Genomic DNA, 25,650 nt, shown 5'->3' on the forward strand with positions numbered 1-25,650 from the left:
AAGGCTTTCGTCTATTTGGGAAAATATAAGCAGAAGTTACAATTAACTGTGCATGTAAATCCTTCTAAAAAGCCCCCAAAGAAATTGCAAGTTTCTCCTAGTCCTTTATCCGAGCTTTCTTTGTCATGTGTAAAGCCTATGGCAGGGATTAGGGAGATGCAAAACCTTACAGTAAACAGAGAAAGGTTCAAAGAGGAGGCCCATAAAAAAAAAAAATCTATCATTTGAATGTAAAACGTAGAAAATGTCTTTTCCAGATTGAGTGGCAAACATAGTAAAACACTGTAATCCTAGCTCAAGAGATTTTGCTTCAAAATCCTAATTCAGCTAATAAAGCAAAAAGGAAGCAAAATATATGAATGTATCACAAAGCCTTCTAGTTCACATATCAATCCTTGCAACTGCCACCTAACCAGGATGTTTTCATGCCATCTTCCTGTATTTACCTGAGTTGTTTTTGTATTTCAGTTTGGCTCTTTTTAACTTTTCCAGTAGCATTTGTGAAAACTGATACAAAATATGCAGTCTTGTAAGTATCACAAAAAGGCACTTTCATGAGTTTTTTAGAAACATGTTTTTAGAGGCGCCTGGGTGGCTTGGTGGGTTAAACACCAGACTTCAGCTCAGGTCATGATCTCACTGTGGATTCTAGCTCCCGTGCTGACAGCTCAGAGCCTGGAGCCTGTTTCAGATTCTGTGTCTTTCTCTCTGCCCCTCTCTCCACATGCAGTTTCTCTCTCTCCCAAAAATAAATAAACATTAAAAAAAAGAAACATGTTTTTAATTCAATGAAAGAAATATCCTGTTATATTTTCACATGTGCACACAATTAGTTCTCTGTAATCCATCATAAATTCTGCTTAGAGCAATCGTTAATAGATTTCTATTGTTGATGAAGAAGCGAACAATAAACAGTAAAAGACAATATTGTGTTTGAAATTATTCTCACTTTCCCTGTTTCTCATGTAAATGTAACCTCTGCATATTCCTATTTGTAGACTGCTTTCAAACAAAACATATATGAGCTAGAGGAAGATATCCATTAAATCTCAAGGTTAAAAAGTATACTTTACTATATACATCTTTATAAAATATGATTAGGACTCGCTCTGGCAAATGTTCAAAGACTCAAATGCACACACATACGCACGAAGCATACATGCACACATACTCTTCCCAAAGATTGCCAAAAGCCAATAAAACTATGGGTTATTTACAGTGAAAGAGGAAACAAATTATTAACCACGATACAGTTTATAGCTTATTTTTAGGGATAAACATATTAACTTAAATTCGTTCTTAGAAGTGTTAAAAATAATTACTTTTTAAAATAGGCCTCTGCTATGTAATAGAGATAATGCTATTCACAATGTGAAATATCCATTCCCACTGTCTTCATTTGCTATTTAAACATGAGTGTATATTTGATAGGGTCATTGAACTTATGGATTTGACAATAATACATATTCTCTATTTCCTTAAATATTATCTCCTATTTGGAATTTATTAAAACACAGATTCAGTGTAAGTCACGAAAAACTAGTCCTTTTATGTATTTTTAAACAAAACCTTTCACTTACTCTGTCCTCCTGAATTCCACGAAACCTTTATTTCCATTAAAACATTCTAAGGAAATTTGGGTTAAGCTACTGATCATTTCATAAGATCCAGTGATTAAGAGTGGCTTTGGTTAATTGCTGACATTTGAACTTGCAATGGGGTAATAATAAGTGGAGTTAACATTACTAAGCACTTAGAGCAGGATAGACACCATTTTAAGCACTACACTTACCTCATTTAGTCCTCACAATAACTAAACAGATTATGTAATAATCCCCACTTTATAGATGTTGAAGCAAAGTTACAGAGAATTTAGCAAAGATCATACAGCCAGCCAGTGGCAGAACTTGAATTCACACCTTCTTCCTTGTGTTTCAACTACCTTAAACACTTGCTGCTCAGAATACAAGCTTCTTATCCAAGACAGTGTAAGTAAAGTACATGAGGGATACAGACTGTGATTCTTTTGATTGGGAAGGAAGAAAACATCCTAGTGACTTATTATTAATGTTTAGTGAGATTGAATCATTGATGTACTTGTAGTAAATCTAAAGCAAACCACAAAATCTAGACCTTTCCTAAAGATTGTCAAAGGTCAATAAAACTATGGGTTATTTACGGTGCAATAGGAAACAATGTGCAGCAGAAATGGAGTAGCACCTATTAGACAAACAAAGCGAGAGGGCAATTTTCTTTAGAGAATCTCCTCAAAAATCTTTGGAGAGGAAGTCGCACCGTCAGTACATTTTCATAAAAAGTATGCTTGGTGATAACATATGCTGAACACAACCGAAGGCAGTCCTTCAAGTCTAGACAGCCAAGCTGCACCAGAGCAGAGACACTTGCTGTTTAAATATCCTTTCAAAAAAGAAAAAAAAAATCCATTTGTTTACCAAAATCTATTCACACTTGTGGAGAAGCTTCTTTCTTCACTTATCTGAATGTGACAATGAATCAAAGTATATTCTCTTCTGTTACCAGATGTGATAATGGAGAAGCTCAGATTCTCACCAGAGGCTAGCTAGAGGAAGATGTCTTTTCAGTGCTTTTGGAGAGGAAAGGCTAATTTTTCCAAGTAAAAATGCCTCCCCGAGGAGATGTGTTAATGAGGTCCAGAGCAATGCTTGACACTTGACTATGCTAATTATCTCAAGCCAACTAGCAAAAAGTTCTTTTTCAGGTGTCCTAGAGATCACCCACATGAATTGTAATCTCTTCCCCGCTTGCTATTTTCACAAAACACGGGGCTTTGCTCTTCCTGTTTGGCTGTTGTGAAGGCATTTAAATCTCATCCGACATGAAATGCACAAATGGGAAAAGTGCGTTGAGACCACTAGCAGCAGATTGCTTGTTCTGGGTGGGTTCTGCAATACTTGTTGGGCAAAGATTAACTTGCAGTTACCAGATATGGCATCCATTAACATATGTTCTTGAGACACCAGACATCTTCTATTGACCTTGGGGAACAACAGAAACAAAAGGCAAAACCTCTGGCCTCCTACAGCTTTCATTCTAGAATGGGGAAACAAAGTAACTTGGATAAATACATGAAATACACAGTATGTGATCTGGTAAGAAAATAAGAAAGGAGAAGAGGAAATGTTAGTAAATAGCACTGCAAAACACACTGGCAAACACCTCACTAAAAGATGACTCTATGAAGATCACAAGTGGTGAGGTAAAGAACTGTGTGAGTGTCTAGAGGAAAAGGGTTCTGAGTAAACGAAAGATCACATACAAAGGCTTGGAGATAGAAGAAAACATGGCATGTTGAAAGAGGCAGTATGGTTGGAATAGAGTAATTAAGAAGTAAAGAGGTGTGTATGAGTGTGGAGGCAGAGGAAGATCATAAAATCATATAGGAACTTACAGGTCAGTGGAAGAATTTGGGATTCTACCCTGGGTGATAATGGCTAGCGGTATGTGGGGGATTTTAAGCAGATGACTGATATAATTATGATTTAAATTTTTAAAAGATCATTCTTAATTTCTTCGGGAATAGAATGAAGTACAGAGAAGAATTAGTAGGCTATTGAAATAGTGAGAGGTGGTTAAATTTCTATTACATTTTAATTATAATCAAATCATGTTAAGATAGGGCCAACCAGATTTGCTGTCATATTGGAAATGGGATAAAGGAAGAACTCAAGATGACCTCAGTGTTTTTGGGAAAAGCAACAGTATTGAATGCCAACTTCTGAGATAGCTAATATTGTAGAAGGAGTATACTGGAAAAGGAATATCTGATTAATTTTGGACAACTAGAGTTTGTACAGGATTGGGTAGTAAATTGGGGATGTAAGTCTAGATCTAGAGGTCAAATATGAAGGCATCACATAAAGATGTTGTTAAAGTCATGAGAGAGAATGGGGTCCAGGGGAAGGAGCATAAAGAGAAAAGAGATGGGACTCAGCTCTAGGACTCAGGACGAGGGTTCTCTACTAATTAAACATCAGAAAAAAAACAGAAAAAGAGACTGTGAAGAAGCAATCAAAGAAAAAAAGTCTGTGGTCCTAGAAACCAAGTGAAAAAGTGTTTTGCAAAGGAGGGGATATTCAACCATGTAAAATGCTGCTAGTAGACTATGAAGAGACTGAGGATTGAAATTGATGGCTACAGTTGACCTTAATAAAAATATGGGATATCATATTTTCCCAACTAAATCCTACACTCCTAGTGGCCACAAATAGGCAACTGAAACTGAGAGTTGAATCTCAAAGTTATTTTGTGCTTACTTTGCCTAACCTCCGAACATCATTTTTCATGTAATTTATATTTCAGTGTATATCACAGGTGGCTTCTCAAGAAAGCCCACTTCTTCTCATTATTAACACATGGACCATAATAATAGGACCATAAATTTTTAGAAACAAAAGTGATATCAAAATTCATCTATTGGTCAATCTTATTACTTTACCTAATGAAAAGGATAGGCTGACACAGGGTAAATGATTCACCAAAAAGTGCAACAGAATCCACTATGCCTATATTTCAACTTATTGATCTTCCCCTCTACATGCATATTAATTTGGATTAATTTAACAAACTAGATTATAGGCTCTTTTAAGGCAGGCATGCTTTCTTATATCCATAGTGCCTAGCACAACAAAGAATGCATTTCAGAACCTTACTGTTTTTCCCCTCCTCTGTCACTAGCCCCTGACAACCATCCTTCAGATTTTTCTCCCTATAGTTCTGCATTTTCCAGAATGTCTTATAATAGAAATCATACATACTATTATCTAGCGTTGTTTTGTAAGTAAATATGTACCAAATTTAACTTAAAATGTTTGAAATAGATCTTTTCCCTCCCACTACCACAATTTTGGTCTTAAGACATTCCTCAAAGACCATTTCATAATCTCTTGCTGTGACCTCAGCATCTAGAAATTCTTTAGCTCCTTTGAATTTATTCAACCATTGATTCATGACTCATTATACATTCATTAATCAAGTACTTATTATCTTTAGCAATATTCACATTTTGCTGTTGTTATTTTTGCTTATATATGTGTGTCTATATATACATATATGTGCATATATGTGCACATATAATGTACATGTGTGTGTGTGTGTGTGTGTGTATATCTCCACACACACAAAGATTCCCACTTGGAACTGTCTATATTTCCTTATATTCTTCTTAATACTGGCACAGTGCCAGTGACTGTAATAGTCCTATATTCAATATTTCATTTATTGAAAATGTGGCAGCAACCTTAACCATCAAATCACAATGTTGATTCTCAGCAGTCCTAAATTTCAGTAGTAGCATTTGAATGTAAAATTAGTACACTTGAATAAAATCTACATTATCTTCTTTTTTCATTTAAAATCTCTTAGTAGCACAGACTTATATTTCCAGAGTTTTCTCTCCCATGTGCCTTTAAGCATATAAGATTAGATGTCTGGCCTTGCACCAGAAAGCAGGGCTGACAGGATATGAAATCCTGGGGATAACAGGGATCTAGCTATTTCTCTTTCAAGACATTTTTTTAGCCAGAAACTGAAAAGGCAGATGAAACTGGGACAACCCAGTGACAAGAAAGAGAGGAAAGATCATGTCTTTTTCCACAAAAACATTTTAACTAAGATTCTGGCTTTAATATTAATATTTTTGGTTACAGTTAAGCTTTAAAGTTAATGAAATTCTCATTTATATGCTGATCTAGGGACATGAATACCAAGTTACAGATGGGATGGAAATTAGAAATAAAGAAAATTAAAGAAAAGAAAATGGAAAATATGCCCACAGAGTTGACCACATGTACACATATGCCCACATTCATGCCAGGGTAATATGAGAGAATCTGGATACTATTTGGATGTGAGTTTTTTGATGAAGTTCAATCTATTTATCATTGTGTGTGTGTGGGGGGGGGCTTTTTTGTGGTATAACCTAAGAACTTTTTTTAACAAGGAGTAGTTATTCTTTTGTTTGCTTTGGAAAATTCTGAGTGACTTTTGAGTGACCTGTTTACTGCGTTAGGAAATATGCTGCTTTATTCTAGAGACCATAGAACAGAAGAGAGGAAAACAACAATAGTAAAGGAAGCGAAATTACAGTGTTTAGAATAAAAATGTATTTGATTCATTTTGGCCCCTAGACTGACTCTTAAAAGGCTATCCCTAGGCAGGATTGTAAACATATATAAAACATTAATACATTAAACATTAATACAGAAATTGGCATATTAAGAACACAGCGCATATAAGAGTATTGCTCTTTCCCTGCAGATGTTTGATTGACCTTGACTAAATGTCAAGAAAACACCTTCCGTGTCTTTTTTTTCCTGACTATAACTCACCTTCCTTCATAGTTAAGTATTGTTCCAACACTTACAACATAAGCTCTGGTCAAGTGTTAGCTACTGGTACAGTTCTGCAGATAAAAGAAAAATTGTCTTGTAATACACTAAACATGGGAGATCCCTGGTTGAATAAACAGTTGCTACTGCTGAGACAACTGATATAGTTGTACTTTTTTTTGTAGATTTCCAGAAATACAACTTGAGCAAAGCCAAAACAGAATGAAAACAAAAGAAGGAGGTGAATAATTCCCTGTCTATGGAGTCAGTATATTTTATTATTAGATGTTCATTCTCAGGCTACACTGGAAAATACTTGAAGCAAAGGGAGATCAGTTTTCTTTTCTTCCAGCGTGTATCTCATTAACATTAATAGAAACTGTGCCCACAAAAAGCTATTAACATTAATGGGAATTATGCATAGAAAAAGCCCTAGATTCATTTTTGGTCTTTTAAGGAGCTTATGTATTGCTGCCCATCCCAAAAACATAGGATGGGAAACTACTAATCACATTTTGTCTCATCTCTTTAAATTAGATATTTTGTTAAATTATATTTAATAAATCCTGAGTTGGAAACAGCACAAGGAAACTCAAGCTGCAATAATATTTACTCTCCCAATAAGCCAAGAGCTTTCACAAACCATGTATCTTACTGAAAGTCACTGGGCAAGTTATATGACCATGATTCTCACGAGCATCCTCTTTGTGCTAGCAATTAGGCTGTCTGCCAGGAGTTGAAATGATTAGCAGTAAATATAAATTTAATAGTTCTGCTTTGCAGTTCCCCAGTCACTCCTGGTCCCTCTAACCACTGGGATGATAATGGGAATCAGAGCCTATCAACTGAATATATGACAATAACTGAATCTGAACTAAAACATGGGGGACCCCTAAAGGGACAAGGTAAAGTGAAAAGCAACAATGCATTTTTTATTTAATACCCACTTTACCTTTGTACCAAACATTGCCCTCATTAAAAACAAAAAGAGCAAAATTTAAAAGCATTATTAAATCGTAAATGACCTAGAAATTTTCAAAATCCTGCTTGACATGGTGTGGAATTTTTTGCCCCTTGAAATGGCGTGATGAAAAATGTTTTGATTTTGAATATAGTTCTGCCTATCTACTTGAGTTACTCAGAGTTGGGCTTTCTGAGATTTACCAGTATCTTCTCAGCTTCTTTGATATCGTCAAGGTTCCATAGAAAACTGGCAATAGGTTACTGTTTTAATATGTCTTCTTTTCTAGATACCTTACTAGACTTCTTATCATTCATCTGTCAATATAAAAGATACAAGAACTGCCAGGAAGTCTTAGGACTGTGCTGTAGAACTACAATGAAATAAATAAATATGAAAGCTTTTATGCTACTTTGTTTTTACGCTACTTCAATCATAGTAAAATATTCTCTTACATTTTCTTCTGGGTATAATAAAGGTCAGATAAGGTAAGAAGCAAAACTAAATTGGTCAGGAGAAAAAAGCAGTTTTAAGATTGGCCTGATGGCAAAGGACTTTTAAACAGTTCCCAAGGAGCACCGCGCAGAGATGAACCTAGTAAAAGGAATTTCCCTTACTTCACTCCCTTGGGTCTTTCATTCTTCATTCTTATCCTTTCATCATAGATTTCCACATGTAAAATGGCTGAAAGAGGGGTTATCTTGGTAACAGAAAAAAAATAAGATACATGACACCTTGATCAAATATTTATAAGGTGCCATGTTAAGCAGAGAGATCTTTGAGAACTGGGATGTTTGTCTTACTTGATGTCGCCTGGCACATGATGGAAGCTATAGTTCAGAAAACATATCTGAGAAGACGTGAGGTTGGTGGTACCATGGCAAGTCATAGAAATGTGGGAAAATAAAAAGAGAAAGACAGTGAGTCATAAGGACATCTTTCTTCTCCTGCATCCAGCTTTTTTCTTGAATCCATTAGCCAATACATTTGCTCTGATGCTTTAGCCAGATTGAGTTAAAATTTCCACCATTTTACATTAAAAAGAATCTTAGCTAATACAATAACATCAGGAAGCATGTGGGCAGAAGCTTGACCATCTCACTGCCTTTGGCAATGAAAGGCAGGATTTAAACGACAAATATTTATACAGATGGAGTTCCAAGATGTGGATGATTTGCCTCTTAGGAACGTAAAGTAGGAGTGAAATTACTCTCATTTTGCTTTCTGCATGCATTTTGATGCTCAAAAAGAATACCATGGACAACATGAATTTAAATCCAAATACTCCTAATAAACACACAGTTTAAAAAAATGAATACACTTATCATGAATAGCAAACCAAACTGAAGCAAATTAATCCTCAAGGTGGTAAAACTCAAAGAAAACCTCATGTTTTTGATGATGTCTTTGTTGATGGCACAGAAAGCCAAAGAAAGGAAATTATTCTATTTGAAAACCTCAGTTTTACAATATTTATTTGAAAACTAAAGCATTTTGTCTTGAAGTCCTACTTATATAAAACTAGAGGGAAGTAAAGTCAGCTTTCTTTGCTTAAAGTTCCTATCACCTCTGCTTAAACTGAATAATTGGATACAGTTCTGACTAGTCCAAACGCATACTCTACTGAAGTTGAACATAATTTAGTGAAGCAAAGATGGTAAAATTTACTGCCTTGGAAGATTTCTACTGGAATATAACTAAAAGGGTAGTTTTTCCCACAGAGAAAATAGATTAGTAGAAAATTAAAGTCAATTTTATATAGAAATTTTGTATTAAAATAAAATAATGGTCAGATACTCAGAAAGGGTGGAGAACTAACATGTTAAAGAAGAAAATTATTTTGCTTGAACAATTTATTTGCTAAGTTTCATGAACCATGCTCCATGTGTCATAATAAAAAACTAAATTAATGATTCAAACATACAGAGACATTGGGATGAAATGTGAAAATCAAGTTGATGGACCAATCTGCTTTCTTAAAAAAAATAAAATAACAGAGGCACCTGGTCTGGCTCAGTCGGTGGAGGATGTGACGCCAGGTGGTGAATTTGAGCCCCACATTGGGTATAGAGATTACTTGAAAATAAAAATCTTTAAAAATAAAAAAATAAAATGTAAAAAAAAAAGTCTTTATAGGCTTACCATGAAAAAATAAGAGAGGGCCTATTTTGGGCCACATTAGGATTATGTACTGTAGCTACTCAAGTATTTAGCCACCCTATAAACAGTTCAAATAAAAGCCAATAAAAATATTCAGTGTACCTGGGTGGCTCAGATGGTTGAGCACCCGACTTCAGCTAAAGGTCATAATCTCATAGCTTGTGAGTTTGAACCCCACGTTGGGCTCTGTGCTGACAGCTCAGGGCCTGGAGCCTACTTTGGATTCTGTGTCTCCTTCTCTCTCTTCCCATCCCCTGTTCATGCTCTGTTTCTCTCTCTCTCAAAAATAAACAAACATTTTAAAAAATTAAGAAAAAAAAACATTGCCCACTTTATTTGACTTAAATATGTCTTTATTGGTCCATATTAAGAGAAGCTTATTCCTCCCTGCAACCATTTTTCAGACATAACTTGGACACCTCTGAAACCCACTTTAATTCTGTAAGATTCTAGAATTATTTGGATGTAAATATTCAATGGAGTAAAATTAGAGGAGATTTGCAAAAATGTGTTTCTCAGTTTGGGTTGAAAAACTGTAAGCATATTCACTGTAAATCTTTAAGAGAATGGTATTAACGTAGCTCCTTCCTAACTTCGTTAATCATTAACACTTTTGTCCTGGAGCATCCTGAGGGGCTAGAGTTTTGACTTTGACTATCACTGACAAACAAACCTTACTTCTGAGTTTATGATTGTGGATAATGAATTAGTGTTTTCTTTGGTAAATGTGTATCTTCAAGACGTAACCAGTCATGCAATCGCTAGCCAAGCCCAATGTTGAAATAGTCACTACTTCCCAGTTTAGGTTTGGGTGTCACGAAGATGGGAGTGACCCTCCCTCAAGGACAGAAACCTTGGCAATGTACATCTCTATGATTCCCTAAAGTGCTCTGCACAGAATTGACACTAAGCTCAATAAATGTTTTTTCAATAAAGGAAGAAAGGCTCTGTTGCCACTTATAGTGCAGAAGAGTTTTCATCTTCAAAGCCCTTTATTCACATTAATTCAGCTATTTACATTTTGCTGATGGGTAAAGGCTGAAGAGGCTAAATGGGCTGTTAAAGGCCAGAGAGAGTAAAACCCTGCCTGTCAGGAATTAAAAATTTGCAATTACTGATTTCTACTCCCATGCCCAAGGCTTTATTCAGGGGGGAGAAAAAAGGACAAACATCTAACAAAGGCCTGGTAGATATCGGTTGGTCTACTGTTAGGATAAGTCAATAGTAGTTAAAGAAATAAATGGTCCCAACAACTCTATCGAACAGGTATGAAGAAAAAGTTCGATTTGTGGTGGTTTTGAGCATGTGCGTTTTGATACACATAGGGATGCAGAATTACCTATTCCCATCTGCAATTCTAAAACAACTTCCAGCTGCCATGCGTTGTTTACACAGGAATTGAAATACATTTGACCTAAACTTTATTTTGCTCTTGCCAAAGTGTGCTAATTGTATAGATCCCACGGCGGTGGGAACATCATAATTTCAAAACAGACATTAAGGCATTGAAAAATCCATGGAAGTGAACTTAAAATTAAAGTACACGTGGAGATGGTCAAGTGTGTGCAGTTATGCTACCTCATATGTTTCTTCATGAGCTAGTTCACATCCTAAACTCTTGCCTCCTTACAATATCTTATTTTGCTGTGAACTTCAGGACAAAAAAAAAAGACTTCTTGGTCATATATTGCTTCAGTTCTCAGTTGTGTTTCCTATATTCCTTGGAGACCTTGACTTTCTCAGAGTAGCTTCCTAGAAATAAAAAGTGATGCAAAAGCCTAGCGTCTATAGATCCTGTAAGAGAGTATGGAGAGAAGTCCAGTGAGACAAAAAGTCAGGGAAGTTCTAAACCTCAGGATTTATGGGCTCTTCTTCCTTGCTGTCTACTTCTATCTATCCTGCCTGCTGAGATCTATGCAATTTAAGCCTTAAGGAATGGCTACCTTTTACTCTCAAAGTAACACTTAATGGAACAAAACAGAACATATTTCCACCTAGCTGATGACATTTGCTGTGTGCCTAACATTATACTTGGTTTGGAAGTTGATATCTTAAGGAGAGGGCAGGGGTAGTACCAGGGAGGTAGTGAGGATATTGCTAATCAGGACCAAGAGTATAAGGACTGATCTAAGACAAATAGACCTGTCAGGTGTCAGATGCAAGCAGCAAAGAATGCTGCCTTATGAAGTTGGATATAACAAATCTCCATGCAGCTGGCTTAAGATTGGACTGGCAGGTTGAAGATGTAGGGGAAACACCTGAGGCAAGCTGTTGGAATAGGGCAGGACTGACATCCACAGGAACCCTTTGTTCTTAGGTTATATATGGATTGGGAATGGGTCTCTGTACAATCGACAACATGGAGGTTGTTGACTAGTGGGCAATCTAGATTGCAGAAAAGATCAAAAGAGAAGTTAAGGCATGAAAGTTTGTTAGATCAGAACAACTACTAAAAATCCTCCAGGGGAATTAATTGTGTTAATAACTTGGGTGGAGTAGATATGGCACACCACTACACCCATAGTCTTCACCAGCCTACAGGGTGCTATATGGACTCTTTTCCAGGTGCACAAGGATCTGTTAAAATCCTAATAATTTTTAGACTCTGATCTGGAGCGACAATTCAGGAAAAAGTTAATAAGTCAGTTCGTGCCCTGGAAAAGAAAGTTAAATTAAAGCCATGGGCAAGGAAGAAGGAAGATCTCTGTTTTGGGCCAGGTAAAGAAAGGCTTTCTCATGGGGGAGACCTTATAACCACATAAACGCTCAAGAGGTCATAGACTTCCAGAGCCGGAAGTGTCTTCGTTATCACCTGAAAAAAATGTGCTATTTGCAGCTATGGAAACTGAAGCTTTGAGGAATTATTTTTCCAAATCACACATCTCACTGGCAAAGCCAAAACTTGACAACACTGTTTTGCTTATGTCTTGAACTCCTCTTTATTTTGGAAACCTTCAGTGAAGCAGAACACCTAATAAGAGTTAATTAGGAACAGGTACAGCTGGGGCCTTCTCTTGCCTGGCTACTTGAAAGTAATTAAACATAAAGTCTGATTCAAACAGAGAAGGCTACTCTGGTATATCCTGGGAAGATGAACATCTAGATACAGAAACCTCAAGCTATCAAGGCAAAGAATTTCAAGGTAGTCCAAAATTAAGTCAACTATTCAAGTAATATCACTTGTGTGGTCTGAATTTAGAACTATAATTTTTTTCTGAAAAGCAATAAAAAGTGCTTTGAGATATAGCTGCCCATACTAATCAAAAATAATTGGTGGGGTGTGGGGGTGGCTAAGTCAGTTAAGAGTCCAACTCTTGGTTTTGGCCCAGGTCATGATCTCATGATTCATGAGATCAAGGTCCATGTCCGGCTCTACGCTGATAGAGCAGAGGCTACTTGGAATTCCCTCTTTCCCCCTCTCTCTCTCTGCCCCTCTCCAGCATGCTCTCTCTCAAAATAAATAAATAAACTTTAAAAAATTAATTTGAAAAATCATAGTACCAAGAAAGAGGTCTTTCCTTACCACATATCTAACAGAGATACATGGTCACCATTAAAGATATTATGCAGAACTGATTCAATAAAGACTCCAGGTAATAGAAAACTGAACAAAATTTCTTATAAAGTCAGTGCCTTGCTGTGGAATGGGTTCCACAGCATGGCACACAAACTACTAGCAAAACTCTATTAAGAAAACCCTCACCATGCTTCAAGCAGTCATTTGATAAAATGTAGACCAAGTGTTGATTACCAGTCTGGGGACCAAATAAGTAGATTGCAGGAGGCAGACTCCCAGCCCTATTCCAAAAGTGAGACACTGACACAACCCTCAGAAGTCATTGCTTTTTCCTAATCCTCTTTCTCTCACCACACACACATTTTCCTCCTAAATCTCCTAGCTGCAAACATTGCTTAATGATGTCTACTTTATCCCTTTTACACCCACAAACTCAGTCCGGGGTTGACTATTTTCTGATATCATCATTGATAAAAAAGTCCAATGGCATTAGAAAGTCCTGACATAACACAGCTGATATACACCTGGCCGGTAATTGCTTAAAACACCAGAAGAGATGGATGTCTAATCTATTCCTAAAAATCTGAGCAAATGGCATTTCACCCCTCTGCTATTCCTCCCCCACCACCAACAATTCCTGCTAGTTTATTGGAATGTTTTGGATAAGAAAGCAAAAATATTACACTTCAGAATATAATGTGGGCTTCTCATTCCAATCCTAAGGCTGTCATGAGCAGTTGCAAGGCAACAGCTTACTATTATTTAAGATTAGGCTGAATTCTTGGTATTAAACAGAGGTATTGATTCATTCGTTGAATAAATATTTATTGAGGTACTCTACTAGACACTGGATAACTTGGTAAAATAAAAAAAAATAGCTGGTAAGAAACATTTTTCTACAAGTCATTACAAGAGACTTAAGGATAAGGATAGAAGAAATATTTTAGGGTTGGGGGACACCATATCCAAATACTATAGCAGAAAAAAACACATATTGATTTTTTTCTTACAAACTATAGAGTATAAACAAGCTGCCTACTGATGTCTGATCAAAGCAAAGGCTATGATTATCTTGGTTGTAGTGTTTTAAAATTTCATTGTAGAAGAGAAGGATATTTATGGATTCACTCATCGGTTTATAGTCAAATAATTCTACTGAGGAGAAAAAAAAAAGTATTCTTGCAAGAAAATTGAGACATAACATGGATAATGCAAAGCCTACATTTAATCTTGGCCAACTCTATTGTCTTATATTTTGTGTAGATGTCAAACATATCAGTGAAAAGAAAATGGTCCACAAATGCAGCCCAGGGACTTGGCCTACTTTTCCTACTTGCCCAGTCTTCAAAACAATAGATATGTATTCTCTTTTCATCTCTAAAATACTGTCCAATTTTCTCTGACAATATCTCTTGCTAGGAAAAGTAAAAGGAAGAAATAGTTAGAAAGTTCATCTTCTAATTAAGTTCTCCCTTCATAAAATCATTTACTTAATTAAGTTGCTATGCAGCTACACAAAACCAACACATTTCCCCCCCGAGAAATGAAGGAAGCTGAGTAGGGCTGAGTTGCACAGAGAGAAGAAATAAAATTTCCTGAGACGAATAAATTGTTCAGAGTGAGGTGCATAAAGTTCCCAAGTCAAAGAATCAGTTTATTCAAAGTTGTTATTCAAGAAATCCTGAAAGTGATCTAAATTCAAATTTCCTTTTGTTTTGCCAGGAGGGCTGGTTTAGGGATAGAACATGATGGGCTTTTATGACACATCTTCTGACTTCATTTAACATTGTTAAAATATTTCTGTCTCTAATATTATAGCCTGTAATATACTAAAAGACTCAGATTATTTATCTTTTTTAATTTTTTTGCATTTATTTATTTTTGAGAGACAGAGAGAGACAGTGTGAGCAGGGGAGGGACAGAAAGAGAGGGAGAAAAAGAATCAGAAGCAGGCTCTAGGCTCAGAGCTGTCAGCACAGAGCCCCATGAGGCGCTCGAACCCATGAACCGTGAGATCATGACCTGAGCCGAAGTTGGACACTTAACCGACTGAGCCACCCAGGAGCCCCTCAGATTATTTATTGATTGATTCGGAAGGCACCATTCCCTAACAGACATTTGATGCCTATCCACCTCCCTAGAAAGGGTGTGAAGGAGTCATTGATGTACAAATTACTCATAGCATTTTGCTGTAGCTTTAAGGCAAAGAGAAAGAAATGCCTTTGCCCTAATCAGGCATGACAGCCATGAAATCCTATGTGCAAACTGAATATCAAACTGATATTATTTTTACTGTCCAAAATGCATTATCTGGAAGAGTGAATAAATAAAAAATAATAATTAGTTTGTTATGGTCCCAGCCAATAAAAGGAGAAATCAGACAGAATAAATATAGAGCTACCCATTTGTACACATTTGGGAACGGATAAATGACCTCACTGTAAGTCTGCAGAAACATGGAGAATTAACCTTCCAAAACTAGAGAAAGAATCAATGTCTTTTAACTTTGCTTATTGAAATTGCAAATAGGAACACATCTCTAATTTGTGCTAAACAAAGAAACACACCAAAGAACCTAACAGAAAGTACTTATAACACTGTCACTTGAAGATTTTGTTTTGACAACATTGAAAGTTAAGAGACAAACCAACTACATTTTCTTTACTTGTGCCAGAATGAATTTATCAAATGCAACTAACCCTAGACTCATGCACACCAAAGCTTTATTTGGTACTCACCACTCACATACTTTCAGTGATTGATTAGTGAGCATTTGTGGACATGTTTGTTCTCAGCATGGAGCTACTAACACATTAGAGATTAAGGCCACAAATGATGACCCATCTCTCCAGAAAGTTTACTGATCAAGTCATTGATCATTGACTGTCATGAAATTCCAAACAAACCTTTCTTGATTTAGTCAGAGAATCTTGTTCTACTTGACCGTAACTAGATTTTCCACTTGTGTCTGTCAATCAAAATTAAAAAGAAGAAATGTAGTAACTTTAATTTCTTTCTAAATCAGGACAAAACTTCCAAGTCATTATTAACTAGTCTACCAAAAATACAGTTCTCATTTAGTCAATTCAGCTCTTCTTAATTATTCCCTGTGTCAAAAAATAGCCTGCCTGCCACTCATAAAGTCATTAGCTGGAGAGAAAAATAAATTTGATTTTGATTAAGAGTAGAAGAGATGGTAGTCTGTTTATGAAAGAATGATTGAAAAGTTATACTTTAAAATGAAAGAAATAAAAACTCTGTTTTGTTGTCCTATTTATAGTTTTTGTTTTTTGCCCGAAACAAATTGATTATTCCTCTGAAGGAGAAAGAGACATTTGACTTTTTCATGTTACTTTCACTTACTTGATTGGACCTGTATAATTCTAAGTCAAACTAGATCATCTTTTTCTAACAAAAAGTTGTCATTAAAAAATATCGATGCAGTCGTGGGGCACCTGGGTGGCTCAGTCGGTTGAGCGTCCCACTCTTGATTTCTGCTTAGGTCATGATCTCACGGTTCAAGAGTTTGAGCTCCACATCAGGCTTTGTGCTGATAGTGCAGAGCCTGCTTGGGATTCTCTCTCTCTTTCTTTCTCTCTTCCCCCTCTTCTGCTCTCACTCTCTGTCTCAAAATACATAAATAAACTTAAAAAATATATTGATGCAGTCTTGTAAACTTAAAAAAAAAGAAAAACCCATTCATCATTCTCTTACAAATAAATTTAGTTGGAAACTATAAAGAATTTTTTAAGTATGGAGACTTTGGAAATAGTACTGCATCTAATCTCTCAATTTTGTTGAGCTGGTGTGGGTGGGTGGGGACACAACTGGTTTCCAACACTTAAAAATTCTCTCTAGGGGCGTCGGGGTGGCTGTTGGTTAAGCATCTAACTCTTGATTTTGGCTTAGGTCATGATCTTCTGGGATTGAGTCCTGTGTGGGGCTCTGTGCTGACAGTGTAGAGCCTGCTTAGGATTCTCTCTCTCTCTCTTTCCTGCCTTCCCCAACTCATATGCACTACAAACAAACAAACAAATATTAAAAAAAATCTCTCTATAGTGAAAACAATGCAAACTGAAAAAAAGATTCTCTATGTCTTCTGAAGGAACCCTTGGTGTTGGGACCTCAAAGGAAAAGTAATTCAATGAGCCATTTGTAACACATCAATACTAATTCCTTAAGTTGTCTGTGGTTAGAAAGAGTGGAAATAACACAAGGAGTTTAGGCAAATCTATGACAACAGAATTGGAATGTTAATTATCACCTCTCACTGTCCTCTGTTAGCGATCTAAAGGTGAACCCCCCTTGTTTTATTCTCGTTCTCACACTTTTTACTTATTCTTCTTTTCCAATTTGCTTTAACTTTGAACAGAATTTAATCATTGGCCATAATGACACTAACACTGGCAATTCCTCAGACTATTTTGTAAAATGTGCTGAAACACTTAACAATGATCTTCTTGCAGACTGCACTGACCTCTGATTATTAGGCTGAAGCTATCTTATTTTCTTGTTCCATTCTTCTCTTTACTCAAAAGGTCCCCAAAGAACAACCTTCTGAAGGATAGGAACAATGGTCCCATTAGTTTGTCATAAAACCAAAATGATTCATGTGTTTAATAACACAGAATGTGAGCCATAAAAGTCTGACTTCTCAATTGGGATTGTTCTTGGAAATGTGGGCCAAAGAAATCATATAAAAGTTGAGAAGTGAAGATAAAAAGTAAAGAGTCCATTTTGTAAATGTACAACATTCTCAAAATCATATGAAGAGAAATAAAGTTTCTCTTTATTCTACATGGGCCATCATGTGAACCTGAACTAATGTTATTCACTAATGAATGTTATTCCTTCTAGGACAATGACAGTCATATCATTAACCCAAAATATTCATAAATTGAGTAGATAGATGCGATAGTTACTTTTTGCTAAAGTTAAGGCAAAGGTCTGACATACAGTTTAAGAGTGCCTGGGTGGCTCAGCCATTATGATCTCGCAGTCTGTGGGTTCAATCCCCGCGTCAGGCTCTGTGCTGGCAGCTCAGAGCCTGGAGCCTGCTTTGGATTCTGTGTCCCCCTTCTCTCTCTGCCCCTTGCCCACTCATGCTGTGTCTCACTTTGTCTCTCAAAAATAAATAAATGTCAAAAAATTTTAAAAAGGGGGGCCTGGGTGGCTCAGTCAGTTAAGCGTCCGACTTTGGCTCAGGTCATGATCCTGCAGTTCGTGAGTTCAAGCCCCGCGTCGGGCTCTGTGCTGACAGCTCAGAGCCTGGAGCCTGCTTCGGATTTTGTGTCTCCCTCTCTCTCTGCCCCTCCCCCACTTATGCTCTGTCTCTGTCTCTCAAAAATGAATAAATGTAAAAAAATTTTTTTAATTAAAAAAAAAAAAAGATCTGACATATAGTTGAAATGTTCTATTCTTTTCAGTATCCAAGGAGATAAATTCCCAGCTTGCCAATGAGGTCCTGCATTTTAAAAGAAACAAACACCACCAGTAGTAACCTGGTGAATATTATTAAACCTCACCTACATTTGCTTTGGCACCACGAGCAAATGGCAATGGTTATAGAATTATAGATGTAATTGACAAAGTTTAATTTCACCCTTATTTGACCATACAGATGATTTTATCTGTACTAAGGAAACATATTGTTAAGACCCTCTTCCAAATCAACAGAAATGAGTCATCATGGAAAAAGTATATTTTCCAAGTTTAGCTTTATTTTAATGATAGATAATGGAAGCAGTAACTGAAAGTGGTAACAATATGAAAATATTTAGTTTGAGAAAAATTAGGCCTAAAAAAAGATGGATTCTATCCTGAATTATATCTGAATTATATATATATATCAGATATATATATATATATATCAGTATATATATATATATATATATATCTGATATATATATATATGATCTACACACACACACACAACTCCCTAAATAAATTTGGTTAGCACGGAGTTTTCATTTTCCTTTTTAAAAATGAATCATAAGGATATTCATCCAAGAATTATTTATTATGGGAAAATATCATACACAAAGTAAGTGTCTAATAATGAAGATGTCGATAAAAACATAGCACAACAGCGTGTTCTTCCTACCTCTAGGACTTTATACTTTAAAATGATTATTATTAAAATTGAACTTATTTCTATCAGTGAAGGCAAGGTATGTCTGATTCCAGAGATCAAGAGACACAAGAAGTTTCCACTAAATGTGATACAAATAACATATGCATCACCATCATCTGTTGTGTGTGTGTGTTTTTTAATTTAGATTTCCCAGATCTGCTGATTTAGTAACCTCAGCATGTGATCAAGGAATCTTCATTTTTCAGAAGCTGACCATTTCACTCTTCTTACATCTAAAATCTGATAACCACTGTAGCACCAAGTTCAGGATGTTACTAGATATTCTTGTACATCTTAAAGGAATTCTGAAACAGTCCAGGGCACTCCACGTTTATCTAAGCATTTAGGACAGCAATCACAAACTCAAGTGCCTGGGAGGGCCAGACAGCATTTTAAATTAGGAATGGGGAAAAATAGAGCTATCCCAAACAAAAGAGAGTCTTCCCAGTTGGTCTAAAGATATTGGCAGCTACTCACTTCTACTTGATTACTCTACCATAAGAATGCAGATCACTTTGTCAGGTACACTGTTTTTTTTTTCTTTTCTTTTACATAGTGGAGATACTGATGTTTATGGGAAACATCCTAATTTTTTAAATGTTCATAAGTAATTCAAAATACTTTAAATGTTCAATAAGCCACTATTTAGGGAAGCAAAACATGTATGGACAGCCCCAACTCAAGGACAATCAATTTGCAACATGTGATCTTGGTAAACCATCTGAAAAATATTGTAGTATACTCTGCTTTGCCACATATATACTTTCCCCTCCATCTATGATTTCCACATATAAAGCACAGATAGACCTATAATATCAATGCTAGGTGTAGGTACTTTGGAAAAGATAAATATACAGCAATGGACCTATCTACATTACTTGTTGTAAGTAAGACTTCTACTCTATAGCAATGACTAAATCAACTAAGAGTTTCAGAGAAGAGGGTGGTCAGCATAGGGTAGGAAGATTATAGAGGGCTTCCTAGAAAAGGTAATATTTAAATTGAACAATGGAAGGTGATTAAGCTTTTTTTAGGACTTTAAATAACTTTATTAAGATTATAAATCTCCTTTGTGCTAAAAATTTTGTCAGGCCAGCTAATACATACATAATACATAGTAAAAGCCATTTAAAAAATTAGAAGGTGGGGGTGAGGGGTGGACAAAATGGGTGAAGGGAAGTGAGAAATATAGGCTTCCAGTCATGGAATGAATACGTCATGAGAGAAAAGGTACAGCATAGGGAATTTAATCAATGGTATTGCAATAGTGTTGTATGGGGAACGATGGTAGCTACACTTGTGCGTATAGCATACAGAGATGTTGAATCACTATGTTGTACAACTGAAACTAATGTAACATTATGTACCAGCTATACTTAAATTTTAAAAAATCTATAAAAATATCAGGAAGGTGAGAATGAAGATAAATTGAAGTAAAGAATTGAGGGAGGAAGGAAGGAAGGAAGGAAGGAAGAGAAGGAGGGCAGTGGAAGGGAGGAAGGAAGGAAGGAAGGAAGGGAGGGAGGGAGGGAGGGAGGGAGAGAAGGAGGGCAGTGGAAGGGAGGAAGGGAGGAAGGAAGGAAGGAGGAAAGGGAAGGAGGAAGGAAGGAAGGAAAGAAAAGAAAGAAAGGAAAGGAAGGAAAGGAGGAAGGAAGGAAGGAAAGAAAAGAAAGAAAGGAAAGGAAGGAAAGGAGGAAGGAAGGAAGGAAAAGAAAGGAAGGAAAGGAAAGGAAGGGAAGGAGGAAGGAACGAAGGAACGAAGGAACGAAGGAAGGAACGAAGGAAGGAAGGAAAAGAAAGGATGGAAATATTAATCCACCATGGAAGGAGAAATAAGAGAAGAATTATCTATAAATATATAAAAGGGCATGTGGAAAAGAAACCTGGATGAATTAATGCCATTAAATGGGTACAGTTGAGAAAGTTATGTGCTTAAGCACAAAGGTAAGAACTCAGGCTAAATAATATGAAAGCAGTCTCTAGCTACAAGGACATTCAGGCAATGGATCATGCTATCAAGGGAACTTACAGACACTCTTGGCTGGAAGACACAAATTTATTATGGGTTGATTTAAGTATAATTAAAATCAGCCCAGACACCAAACAAGGGAGAGAGTATGTAACTTTTAAAAATCTCTTTATTACATATGGACAAAGCAGCAAATGTATAAATGTTCTACAGATTAATCTTCCTTTAAAAAGCTCCCACTCAACATACCTCTTCCTTGCAAAAATAACTTCAAGTGATTCTATACAACAATCCATCCAAACTTGTGAGTCAGGTATTCCACATCCTCAGTCTGGCTCTATTCTACTGTTTCAACCATTTCTCCTATGCCTTCTAGACACAGGCCATCCACTCTCATTAAACTGATCTATTTCTTCTTTTCTAAAGCTTGCAAGCCTATTGCCAGGCTCAAACCTTGTGTTCACTCAAACTCAAATAACTTAAACTCTCCTCTTCACCAATCTCAGTTCTTTTCATCCTTCAGAGCTAAGTTCCTCCTGGAATCCTGGACTCAAAGCTGGTAATTTCTTCTTCTCAGGCCTTGACCAACTATCACTGTCCATCTCCTTCATAGAGCACACACCATGTGATCTCTCTTGCATTTTCCTATTTTATTGTCACATAATGATTGAGTTATCATGTCTCGGCTTCTCATCTAGACTACAATGTCTTTGTTGATGACCATCAGTGCTTTTATATTTTAGCATACATAGTGTTTTGCCCAAGTATATGCTTAGTGATTTTTTTAAATGTATTTACTGATTAACCTTCAAAATATTTTAAAGCTTTATAGAATCGACACTAATTCTAACAAGATTTCAAAAGAATCCTACAAAAATATTCTAATATCCTCCAAAACTATGGCTATATACTTTTTCTTCTTCCATTTCATACATTAAATTAGGATGGATTTCCAAAGCAAAACACTGGTCTCTGAGAGCTATTGACATAATCTTGGTTCCTTCAGTGAGAAAGAAATTATTCCCTATCGCCCTCACTTCAATGTAATTATAGCAGAATTATCTTTCAAATTATAGCCACAGGAATTGTGGAAGCCGATGAAGAGGCTCAATTCAGGAACAGGTTTGGGATCTGCAACATACTCTTCAGTTTCTGCAACAAACTCTCAGTTTAAAACTTAGACAATAGCAGTGAGGGCACAACAAATCAACCGTAAGCTTCTTTCACATTTGTTGGTTGTTTTTGAACTTTTAGTTTCAAGCCTTACCTGGGCCTTGCTCTTCTCAGCTCTATCTATATCTTTGTTCCTTTATTTCATACATGTCAATATTCATGGGCCCTGTTAATTTTCCTGACTTCCCAAGACAATAATGTGAAGGAGAAACCACAAAACTAGGGGGAAAAGTAGTGGCACACACACAAAAATCCCTGGCAGATACTGCCACCTACAGGGGTTATATGGGCACCATGCTTAAGATCATCCTCAGCACAATCTCATGAAAGGGGAATCCCATTTGTATGAGGGGTAAAATGGGCATATCTGAATTCCATAGATAAGGAAGAAGTCACTTCTATTAAATCACAACCTTTGATTCAGAGTATAAATGATTATGAGTATGTGTATGTGTGTGTGTGTGTGTGTGTGTGTGTGTGTGCGTGTGTGTGTATAATATATGTATTTTAATATGTGATTTATTAATTAAACTGGGCCAGCAAAAATTAATAAGGCTGTAAGAAAGAAGATAAAAAAGACATAGAGGGAGTAATAATCATATTATATCATTGATAATTTCTGTCATTAAAAATATATTTAAAAAACACTAGAAGTCACTATTGAAAAGTTTATGAGACACCATATACAATGTGATAGGATGTGAATCTACAGCCCAGCTGTCTGGGGGTTGAAGGTTTTTTTCCTCTAATATTCTAAGTTTAAAATTATAGATTAATTGTTATAAAACTATCCTTGAAATGAATTGTATAGACCTTGCTTTCTTAAATATGTGATGCTTGATATTAACTTGATAATTTAATATCATTATTACAAATGTATGCTATTGGATTGGGAAATAAAGAAGTAAAAAATAACATATTTTGAATATATGCTACACAATAAACCTTCAAACCATGATTTAAAAAATAAAATTATTTGCAAATAAACTTATAGTAAAGATGCAAAAAAAAAAAAATCACAAAGAATCCCATATTCCCTTTACCCAGATTCAGCTATTAACATTTTCCCTCACTTGTTTATTTGTTCTCTCTCTCTCTGTATACATTTCCCCCACCCCTTCTCCACAAACACACCCAAAATTATTTTCTCTTAACCATTTAATGGTGAATTATATATATCCTGGCACTTTACCCCTACACATTTCAGTATATGTATCCTAATAGAGATATTCTCTTACATAACCACAATAACGTTACTAATAACATACATTACTTGATCTAATCTACCATCTCTGTCCCAATTTTGTCAAATGATCCAGAAAAGACTTCCACACCACTTTTTCCCCTACAGGACGTGATTCAGCCTAGCAGAGCCATAATTTTCTTAAGTCCTTAAATCTGCTTTCTTGGGTTTCTTCCTCTCCACTATCACCACTGCAGTCGAAAGGCCTGACTGTGGGCTGCTCCTATTCATTCTCTTAATCTGCTACTTCCTGTAACATATCTTGGACTCAGAGAAAAGATAACAAAATATTTTGGAGTTATGAATGGGCTAAGATTAAATACCCAATATATGAGGTACTGAAGACCTTTTCTGTGACTACAGGGCAAGTGAGTTTTGGATATGTATTTGACAGCTCAGGAAAGTTTCTGTGAACCTCCTGGTAAGTGAATTATAGTGCTAAGAATAGGTGAGGCCTTACTTTATATGCTCATAACAGAATTCTGTCAGTGGGTTAAGAATCACAAATAGCCTAACAGACTAAATTTATCACTTTCCTAGAATTTTGGGAAGTTGGAAGAATAATAAAATACTGTCATCGAAAAAACAATCGTGAAATTGATGATCAATAAGCATTAGGTAACTACAAAACAATCTTTTTATGTGTATTTAAGAGGAGAGAGGGAAGAAGATTAAACTTGAAGCTATGATAATCACGATTCATTCAAAAAGTATTAGCTGCCATTAGTAACTATGCATTTCCAAGTAGATATTTTGACCTCAGAAGACAACTTAGAAAAAAAAAATTACTGTAAAATTTGTGTTGAGATAGTGTTTCAGATATATTGTCTAGTATAGTGAAGTTTATCCTACATTGTGTCAATTTCCTTAAGGTAACAAATTTCCTATCAGGTTGCTGTTTTTGTTTTTGTTTCATATTCACCTAACACTTGGGCAGTCCATTGCAAAGATGAGATTCTCAATGGTTATTGAGTGGATCCAACAGTACTATAGGATCATATCAGGAAACCTATGCAAGTATAATAAGGAAAACTTCAATTGCCCAGAACACAAATGACAAAACTTGCATTGACTGATTTTGTCCTAACTTCTACTATTATTTTAAAAAGTAAAATTATCATAAAGTTGAGTAGAAATATATTCCAACACATTTATGTGTTAAGCATACATTTGGCCTACTTTCCTATAGTTTAGCATCTATATCTACGTAATAGTTATCAGTGACAGAATGGAATTATATAGGCCCTACAGTGCCCTAAATCAGCAAAAACAATGTCAAAATGTGCTAGGATAATAAATACAAAATAGAATGATGTAGTTGTATATAATAATTTCCAACAATGCAAATATTTTTATTGTTCCTCTTAATCCTTAATTAAATAAAACAGCATCTTTCCCAAGAATTGTATTTAAATTAGATTACATTGTACCATAATCTTTTGGATGAGATTTCACAATGGCAAATACCAAATGGAGTATGCCTTTGAGGTGACATAGATCCTACATTATTACAATAGGAGAATGTGTTCTAGATTATGTTAACAAAGAAAAAAATTCCCCTGGGAAAGTAAATTAGACAGCTTATCTGCTAAGTGTATCCAGTACAGTTTTTAAGGGTATTTTTCAAGTTCTATATAGCCAAGCACATCAGTACCCTCCACAGGTGGGATTTCGTTTCCCAAAGCTCATTTGATCATTGAACACTTGTTCTTGGAGAGTGGATTGCACTTACTGAAGCTAGTGTGTTTTGGGTGATAGGTAGAGAAAATGACCTAACATAAAAGTGGGTCATTCCCCTTCTTCAAATCATTATACACACTAATATCACCTGAAGCCCGATCCTTTACAATACCATTACTGACATCATTAATAGAATTGTAGGTAGGAACCACAAGGGAAATACCCCAAGGAGATAACAGAAAGGATATGCACGAAGATGAGATTCATTAAATTTGTAAAAAAATAAAAAAAAATCCTTGCCATGTTAGCATTGTCCCACATTATCCTAACTTTTCAATTCTTATATGAAAACTCCATTTAACCTAAATTTGAAAACAAAAAGGAGTGCCTACAATTAAAAAACAAATTCCCTCACTCTGCTTGCAGTTAAAATTCATGTTAGAAAG

The 25,650-nt window shown here is 35.8% G+C and overlaps 1 protein-coding gene and 1 long non-coding RNA gene across 23 annotated transcripts in view; one reads left to right on the top strand and one right to left on the bottom strand.

Moving 5' to 3' along the window:
• NRXN1 (neurexin 1) overlaps window positions 1-25,650 on the bottom strand; it is a 1,135,337-nt gene that overhangs the window by 201,064 nt on the left and 908,623 nt on the right. The gene's annotated exons all lie outside the window — the stretch shown is intronic.
• Window positions 1,894-7,706, top strand: LOC122216045. 2 transcript variants are annotated; one of them, XR_006200670.1, is made up of 4 exons: window positions 1,894-1,988; window positions 5,733-5,887; window positions 6,554-6,609; window positions 7,619-7,706. It is a non-coding gene; the product is annotated as an uncharacterized LOC122216045 (long non-coding RNA). The 2 variants fall into 2 exon arrangements; XR_006200669.1 differs by lacking the exon at window positions 5,733-5,887.

Source organism: Panthera leo, chromosome A3 (genome assembly GCF_018350215.1).
Source record: "Panthera leo isolate Ple1 chromosome A3, P.leo_Ple1_pat1.1, whole genome shotgun sequence".
NCBI classification, from domain to species: Eukaryota; Metazoa; Chordata; class Mammalia; order Carnivora; family Felidae; genus Panthera; species Panthera leo.